Below are 9,952 nucleotides of genomic sequence, written 5' to 3' on the forward strand. Positions count from 1 at the left end.
CAATGTCAAGATGTTTGTAGTAATAACGAGCATTTGCTAACGTGTCTGTCCTCAGAGGGGTGAGAGTGAGGCCATGGGTATGTATGGAGGGTGACGTGGCCAGACGTCTACCCCCTAAGGAAATGGGTGGGCCATGTGTTTGCCTCATGGGCCACGTGTCCCCTTTCCCCCCAGGAGGTGGGGCCACTTACCTCCTCCACGGAGGTAGGTCCAAGTGTTCACCCAGGGGGGTGAGTAGGGTCAGGTGTTTGTTGCCCCAAGGTAGGTGAGGCCACGTGTTTGCCCCAAGAGGAGGGAGTAAGGGGAAGGTCCACGTGTCTGCTGCAGGGGGGTGGGAGCCCGTGTCTGCCCCAGGTGTGGATAGGACCACATGTTTACCCCAGGGGGTCGGTAGGTAGGAGGGCCACGTGTCTGCCTCAGGGGATAAGTGGGACCACGTGTCTTCTCCAGGGAGGTAAGTCAGGCCACGTGCCTGCCTCAGGGGGTCAAAGTGGGAAACCCACGTATTACCCCAGTGGCTGGGTAGGACTGTCTAATCTTCCCCAGGGGGCGGGGTAGGAGTGCCATGTGTCTGCCCCAGTGGCTGGGGATGGGGCTACTGATCAGCATTATCACATAATATGAGGAACTCCCCTGGCGGAGAAGACCGGTACTATTACCACAAAAATATATACATGAAAATACTTTCATGTGGAATGTATATATATGTATATAAATTTCTTTGGTGTTACTGGACTCTTTTGAGATTAAACCGAGGGTAGAAAAGTCACCTTTGACGAGTCTGTACCTGGGGCAGTAAAGTCTTGTCATAGAGCTTCGTATTCCAAAAAAGTGTCCATCATTTACCTGCTACTGGAAGGAGCGCAGCCTTGGAGTTGCGGGAGTTCTTGCAAGGATAAACGTCCATGGGTTGTTAATAGATATATTAATAGATTAATATTGCGTTAGAGAATTATCTATCAATATCAGATGTTTATATAGGCATTATATGCCTCACATGACGTACATCTGTTCAATAAACACAATATACATTAAAGTAAATATGCTTCTAAACAATTAGTAGATTATGTTTAAATCCCATAAACATTACTTATAGGTTAGACATTATTTTAGACACCTTTCTAAGTGCACAGGAAGCATCGAAACATCTTTCTAAGTACTTATGAATCTTTACTTATATCACTGGTTCCTCTCTGATCTAGGTATATATGTTTATTCCCATGTACGTAGTTTGCGTATATATCGCTTGTTTATAGGCTTATGTGCGTTTGAGGTGCGTATGGAGTAAACACACACACACACACACACACACACACACATGAACTAGACGTTCGAGGTGTACCATAAAGCTGCCTCAAGGCCGGGTCTTGTTGAAGGAGCGACGTCATTGGTTAAGGCTCGTTGAAACTATTGTTGCCGTACGCCGGCAGGGCCCGGCCCGGACCAGGCTCCATTAGGTTACCGTGTACGTCCTGTAGCAGAAGTTGCCCCTCTTGGTACTGGTTGTGGACGGGGCGCCGACCGAAAGCTCTCCCACCAGTTTTCTGGCCACATTAGGTTTCCAAGTCTCTACCTGTGCTCCGAGTTACTCTTCTTGGTATCACTCGTACTTTTGTTGTGGAGGGACCGGCCACTTTCCCGCCAGTTTGCTGGTGAGGTTAGGCTACCGAGTATGCACTGTAGCCGGAGTTACCCCTCTTGGTATTTATTATGGAGTGACCGACTGCTTTTCCCGCCAGTCCGCTGCCGACGTTAGGTTCCCGTGTGTGTGCTGTGTCCATAGTTGCTCCTCATGGTATTTGTTGTTGGAGGGGTCGGCGGCTCTTCCCCTTTAAATGTCTGCTGGTGACGTTAGGTCAGCGTCAGTGTACCTTGGATGAAGTTGCCCGTCTTAATTATTGCCGAGGCTTTGATTACATTGTTGTGTCTCGGACACCCGACAGTTGATGTTCATGAAGCATTATCATCATTATTTGTCCTAGATATTTTATTATCTTTATTATTGTTATTATTATCATTATTATTGTTATTATTATTATTATTATTATTATTATTATTATTATTATTATTATGATTATAATTATTATTATCATTATTATTATCATTAATGTTATTATGATTATCATTATCATTATTATTATTATTATTATTATTATTATCATTATTATTATTATTATTATTATTATTATTATTATTATTATTATTATCATTATTATATCTTAAAAATCATCTAGAGCATAGATTCTCGTGTGATTCTTTCACATTTATATTCGTCCCTTGACCGCAAATTTTGGCTCAGGGACGGGCAGCTTGCGTGCCTTCAAATTCCCTTCTCATAACTCATTCATCCCGGCCGGCCACAACAGGAGGTTGCATTTTGTTTGTTGTGGAAGTGGTTTTGAGCGTGATGACCAGCGCTAGTATGGTGTATACACGGCCTTAAAGATATTAGTAAATTGTTGGCATTTTTATGGCTATGTACAGATAGATAGATAGATGATAGATAGATAGATAGATAGATAGTCATATAGATAGATAGATATATAGATAAAGAGATAGATAGATAAATGAATAGATGAATAGATAGATGGATAGATAGCTAGATAGATATATAGATAGATTGATAGATAAATAGATAGATGAATAGATAGACAGATAGATATCATCGTCTGCCTGGTGGCCATGTAGGTATAGATAACCAAGAGAATGTTATTAGTCTGGGTGAGGAGTTATATGAGTTGTAATAAGCCAGGAGAAAATATATGTTCGTGGTATATTGTCAAGAATTGTGTGATCCATCTTCAGGGGTTTTTGAAGGTGTTAAAGCAGAACGAAATTTTGAGGGGAACAAAATTATTTTTTGACGCCATACGTCTGTGTTTATTGCAAATTATTTGGGATGTCCATTATTATTATTATTATTATTATTATTATTATTATTATTATTATTATTATTATTATTATATTGTTGTTATTAATATTATTATTATTATTATTATTATTATTATTATTATTATTATTATTATCATCATTATTATAATTATTATTATTATTGTTATTATTGTTATTATTATTATTGTTTTTGTTATCATTCTTATCATTATTATTGATATTATTTTCTTCTTCTTCCTCTTATTATTATTATTATTAACATTATTATTATTATCATTATTATTATTATTATTATTATTATTATTATTATTATTATTATTGATAACGTCCAATTTTTTCACCTCATATGCAGGTAGATGAGGGCCTTTTAGCTGTTCATATTGCTTCAGCTACTGTGCCTCACACTCCTCATAATGACCGGGATTTCTCCTCACAATGCTTCCTTACTAGTTTTGTCCTTCGAGCGCCTTTCTCATCTCTCTTCCTCACATGCCTCATCATAATTCCTTCTCACAGAGGCCACTCATAATTCCTCCTCACAATGCCTCCTCATAATGGCCTGCCAGGACCAAGCAAAGGGCGTTCATTTTTCACCTCCCTGGTAACGCTGGCGTTCTCGTAGCCTTCCTGACTGGTGCGTTCTTGACGTTAACCCCCCCTGAAATACGACGGTACGACCCCCTTAATTATGATGGTACGACCCCCTTAACTATGACGGTACGACCCTCTTAAATACGACGGTACGACCTTCTTAATTATGATGGTACGACCCCCTTAATTATGACGGTACGACCCTCTTAAATACGACGGTACGACCTTCTTAATTATGGTGGTACGACCCCCTTAATTATGACGGTACGACCCTCTTAAATACAACGGTACGACCCCCTTAATTATGATGGTACGACCCCCTTAATTATGACGTTACGACCCCCTTAATTATGATGGTACGACCCTTAGAATACAATGGTACGAACCCTTGAAGCACCACAGTACGACCCCCTTGATTATGACGTTACGACCCTTAGAATACGATGGTACGAACCCTTGAAGGACAACGGTACGACCCCTGGAGCACGACTGTACGACCATTAAAACGCTACGATACGACCCTTGCAGTACGACGAAACGACCCTTGAAGCACGACGATACGACACCTAAGTCTGAGTCGGCTGACCATTGACCTCATACCATTGAGGCGATTACACCCGAGGGTCATGACGTCGTGCTCAAGAGTCGTACCCTAGACCATAAGGGTCGTGCGGTCGTGCTCCAGGGTGTAGATGCCCGTAACACAGTCCAGCACACTCGCAGGACACAGCCTCCATCACCATCACCACCACTCTTACATCCAACAGACATCTGGAAGACAGACGTTAATAAACACACCGACAATGTCCCCCTTGTCCAACACGCCTGACGAAGCAAGCGACGCAGCTGCTCTTACAATCCCCAATTTTTGATCCATGTCTCCCTGTTCTATGTCCTGGATTACGCGGAGGAGAGGGCAACGAAGTGGATGCGATAGAAATGAAGCGATGAGGGCGTGTGATCGGTCCTCTACTCCCACACCCACACACACACACACACACACGCACGCACGCAGGCAGGGGCCAAACGTGACGGGATGGAGTTAAAAATGAGGAATATCCCCCACCTCCCAGGCAGATAACACCGCCCTATCAATATGCATTACTGCCGCTCGAAGTCCTCCTGAAGAAGGGGTGACCGTGTGTTCAGGACGAGTGCAAGATGATGAGTCCTGCACGGGAGACTCTGGCGGAGCACTGCTCTCCTGAAGTCCTGCGGGTGGGTCCTGCATAAGAAAGCTAGATAACAGAAGACCTGATGGTCTATGACGTGTGTATCTGCTGAAATGATAGCACGTGGGAAATTTAGATAACAGAAGAACTGATGGTCTATGACCTGGTTATCTGCTGAAGGGCAGCACATGGGAAGGCTAGATAACAGAAGAGCTGATGGTCAGTGAAAATTATCTGCTGAAGGATGATATACGTATCCTACATTCCTAGTATCTGTAGATGGAAATAGGATACTAAACCTGTGGGAGACCACATCTGTTTATAAGCACTGCCATCTACAGAGTATGAATCAAAGCTCATCGTAAGTGCTACAGTACAAGACCAGAATTACAGTAATGACTGTACCTGACGCTAAGTACAAAGTTAATCGCTACAATTTGAAATCATACTGAAGTTAATCACTAAGTGAGAGTTACAAGGCCATTTATAATGGCCATTTAGAAAATGCCTGAAAATTTTCTCATCTTGTGGTGTCACGACTGGACAAAAGATTTCATCAAAATTCAGTTCTGAAACTCATTTCTGAATTTCTTTTTTTTTTTCCTAGAGACGTCAACACTTACAAAAACAAACTAAGCACTGCCGGCCATAATTTACCTAAGAGGAAAAAACAAAACAAAACTATTGTACTTCCTCTGAACCGTAATGAAAAACATTTGTAATGTATAACAGAAGTCTTGGAACACAGAGGCATTGTGCATCTGGGAACCGAAGCTCGCAAACCCTCACGCCAAATGACACTGGGTTCGAAACGCTTCGATACATGTAACGACACAGAGAAAAGAAAAAATATGAATATAGAGACCTTATCTTTTATGGCTTCTCTCATATAGCCATACATAATTAAATCAGAAGACAGCAAAAGGACACACTACCTTAAATACGAAGCACGGAGACCTAAAACAAAGAAAATGAAATAAAAGACGGATAATAAAGAGGAATGTTTTTGCCAAGACCCGAGGCGTTTTGTGGGAAAGAAGTGATTTTATTTACTGTTATTAGAAGTGAAGGGTAAACAGATGGAAGAATTTGATGGAGTTTCAATTTGCTTTCAAATTATGGCTTACACTTGAATGGACAGAACTAAAGACCGGTTTATTACTGTGATCGTAATATATATATATATATATATATATATATATATATATATATATATATATATATATATATATATATATATATAAACTTGTTTGTTTAAGACGTTAAGGGCAAAAGGTACTCATATAAGATGAATATAGGAAAAGATATAGTCAGATATGTTATTCCGTAGTCTCTTATATCGCCACACACACACACACACACACACACACACACACACACACACACACACACACGTCTATTTTTGTTAACCTGTATGTTATAAATGATTTTTTTTTTTTTTCATGGTCTTCAGCTCTTCCGGATAATCGGTTCCATCATTTCAGTAACGATAATTTTCGGGGAAATATGTATTGAATAATTTTACGTCCTGATTACAGATTTAATGCAATGGAGCGGATGATTTTGCCTAAAATTAATTGGCTGGGTAATTACCGGAAATGGATTTTTTGCAAAGGATATTTTCAGTGAATTGTGCCAGCATACTTGGCATTTTTTCCTTTCCTGATTATAATGTAAATTTCTCTCTCTCTCTCTCTCTCTCTCTCTCTCTCTCTCTCTCTCTCTCTCTCTCTCTCTCTCTCTCTCTCTCTCTCTCTTCCTGATTATGATGTAAATTTGGCTTCTTTTCTCTCTCTCTCTCTCTCTCTCTCTCTCTCTCTCTCTCTCTCTCTCTCTCTCTCTCTCTCTCTCTCTCTCTCTCTCTTTTCCTGATTATGATGTAAATTTGGCTTCTTTTCTCTCTCTCTCTCTCTCTCTCTCTCTCTCTCTCTCTCTCTCTCTCTCTCTCTCTCTATCTCTTCCTGATTTTGATGTAATTTTAGTGAGAAACTTCGTATGATTTTAAGGCATAGATTTATATAGTCATATTTCATGTGATTTTAAGATATAGATTCTTTTCATCGCGTGATTTTTTCGTATGATTTTAAGGTTTTAAGGTATTGATTTCTATAATGTGATGATTGAGTGATTTTTCGTATGATTTTAAGGTTTAGATTTCTATAATGTGATGTTTTCTGTGGTTTTTAAGATGCATATTTCTGTAGGGTGATATATCGTGTGTAAATTTTAAGGTATTGAGTTTTTTCATAGGGTGACATTTCGTGTAAATTTTTAAGGTGCAGTTTTTAAAGTGTGATATATCCAAGTGGGTTTAAGGTATAGATTTATATAGAGTGATATTTCGTATCGTATCGTCTACAGGACGGAGATTAGAATTTATACGATGCAATATATATATATATATATATATATATATATATATATATATATATATATATATATATATATATATATATATATATATTTATATATATATATATTTGCTTACAACAACCGTTTCATAACCTTCAACATCATCTTTAAGGAATATCTCCCCTTTCTCCCCCCCCACCCCCCACCCATCTCTGCCCCTCGGCTCAACGTCCCCCCCCCCCCCCCCAACCCGGTCCTACAAGGCGACGGATATTAAACTGTAGAAGACCTACGAGATAGTTATTGCTGTCATATGAAGGATTATCGTAGACGCGTTGTAGGCAGGGGCCGGAGGACTGGTGAGAAGTGGCAGCAGTGTTCCCTTGTATCCCAGGATCGAGGGTGTCGTGTGAAGATATCATCATTTTGGGGATGATTACGTGGTTTTTTTTTAGGTATGATTACTCAGGTTGTTTTTAGGGATGATTACTTAGGTTGTTTTTAGGGATGATTACTTAGGTTGTTTTTAGGGATGATTACTTAGGGTGTTTTTAGGGACATTACTTAGGTTGTTTTTAGGGATGATTACTTAGGGTGTTTTTAGGGATGATTACTTAGGGTGTTTTTAGGGATGATTACTTAGGTTGTTTTTAGGGATGATTACTTAGGTTGTTTTTAGGGATGATTACTTAGGTTTTTTTTAGGGATGATTACTTAGGTTGTTTAGGGGTGATTACTTAACTTATTTTTGAGGGATGATTACGGAGCTTATTTTTGAGAATGATTACATAGCTTATTTTTAGGATGATTACCTAGCTTGTATTGGAGGATGATTATTGAGCTTATTTTAGGGATGATTATTTGGCTTATTTTGGGGATGATCAAGGGATGGTTTCGTAGCTTACTTCCAGGGTGATTAATTAAATTTTAAGAATGAATATAGTGTTTTATTCATTTCTTTAATAAGAACTGGTTAAGGTGGTTTAATTTAGGTTTATTTTGAGTTTTGGTATTAAAATGGACAGACAGTTTCTTTCTTATGTATTTATAAGCAAAATTCCTAAATAGTGTACTATATTTTTTTCGTGAATTGTTGAATATATATATATATATATATATATATATATATATATATATATATATATATATATATATATATATATATATATATGCAAGTAATCGTCATCAATCAAAACAGACATCTGAACCAGTTCGAGCTGGACCGTGTCCTTACGAACCATTTAGTGAAGCATTTTTCTCCAACTCTCCGAAGCAGTAACGCTCAAATCTCGACGACGAAACGGTTCCGAAGAACCTTAGCAAATAGCTCCTTACTCCTCGACAAATGCACCTCTCATATGAAACATTTCCCAGCAAGCTGATTCGAGGAAGGAGAAAAAAAGATCGCTCAGCGGAGAAGTCGAACTGGCCGGATATGAATGAGTGAATGGAGACTTCGAAGACCTCCGCGGACAAGGTAGGACGCGGGTGCCGGTCAATGCTCCCAACTACTTCGCCAGATAGGACTCGTAAGGAGCAGGAGGAGGAGGAGGAGGAAGAAGAGCAAGAGGAGGAGGAGGAGGAGGAGGAAGAGCAAGAGAAGGAGGAGGAGGAGGAGGAGGAAGAAGAGCAAGAGGAGGAGGAGGAGGAGGAAGAAGAAGAAGAGCAAGACGAGGAGGAGGAGGAGGAAGAAGAAGAGCAAGAGGAGGAGGAGGAGGAAGAAGAAGAAGAAGAAGAAGAAGAAGAAGAAGAAGAAGAAGAAGAGCAAGAGAAGGAGGAGGAGGGAGGAGAAAGGAGAGGTGGCGAAAGAGAAGGAAGAAAAGGGAATGGAAGAGAGGAGCCAATGTGTGTGTGTGTATGTCGTCGGGTCACAGAAGGTCTTCAGACCATAAGAACTCAACAGTAATCTCACAGTTGGGGATCAACGGACAGATCGTCAGCGAGAGCCTTTAACGTCACATGAAGAAAAAAAGAAAGGGAAGAACTGCAGTGCAACGGGAACCATTAGGGAAGATTTTATACCGTGGGGGGAGGGTGAAGGGGAGGAGGTGGCTTGGTGGGGGGGAGTGGGTGATTTTGGTGGCAGGACAGTCCAACAAAGGAAGGAGACTCCGGAAGGAGCGGAGATTTTTGAGAAAGTTTGTAAATCGGCAAAAGAGGCGTGGGGAGAAGAAAACTTGATAGATCGCGATAGATGAGAAGCTGGACCTTCTTAGAAATAACTTCGCCTCGTGATTTTCGAAATTTTGTTTGTCCCTTGTGTGCTTATGTTTGATTTTATTTGTCATTGCTATTTTATAGTACTTTAGGGAGAGCGTTTTATACGCTGTTGCCCCATTTCTTAACCTTGTAGAAATACAATGTCCTTACTCCTATGTGTTTACACACACACACACACACACACACACACACACACACACACACACACACATTCATAACCTTCAACATCATCTTTAAGGAATATCTCCCCTTTCCCCCCCATCTCTGCCCCTCGGCTCAACGTCCCCTCCTCCCTCCTGAGATTTTGTTTGAATCACACATCAAACTTTGAACAAACGACTAGATTCAGATCCAACTACGACAGCGTAGTGTTTGAATCTCATTGTTAATTCTAGCTGTAGTTAATTTGAATCACTGTTTTCAATCTGAGATGTATAATATTCTAACTCGACAGCTAACCACATTTAAACAGAAGGGGGCAATGTTTTGAGTCGTAGTTTAGCCTTTCGACAAATCATTCGAATCAGGAGTGAAGTCTTCCAACATCTGGGCGTCGAACCCCTTCGACAGAGCCAGACTGAAATTCTCGTGTCTAGGATTTTTCGTCTTTTGTAATCCTCTTTGAAGGATTGCCAGTAATCCTTCAACAGTATTTTGTTGTTATTGCTGGTGTTGTGGATTTACCTATTGTTATTTTAATGTTGGGATCGTGTTCTGTGTTGAAT

The 9,952-nt window shown here is 40.1% G+C and overlaps 1 protein-coding gene across 4 annotated transcripts in view; it reads left to right on the forward strand.

Moving 5' to 3' along the window:
• Eip63E (cyclin dependent kinase Eip63E) overlaps positions 1 to 9,952 on the forward strand; it is a 523,995-nt gene that overhangs the window by 56,834 nt on the left and 457,209 nt on the right. The gene's annotated exons all lie outside the window — the stretch shown is intronic.

Source organism: Panulirus ornatus, chromosome 33, assembly GCF_036320965.1.
Source record: "Panulirus ornatus isolate Po-2019 chromosome 33, ASM3632096v1, whole genome shotgun sequence".
Taxonomy (NCBI): Eukaryota; Metazoa; Arthropoda; class Malacostraca; order Decapoda; family Palinuridae; genus Panulirus; species Panulirus ornatus.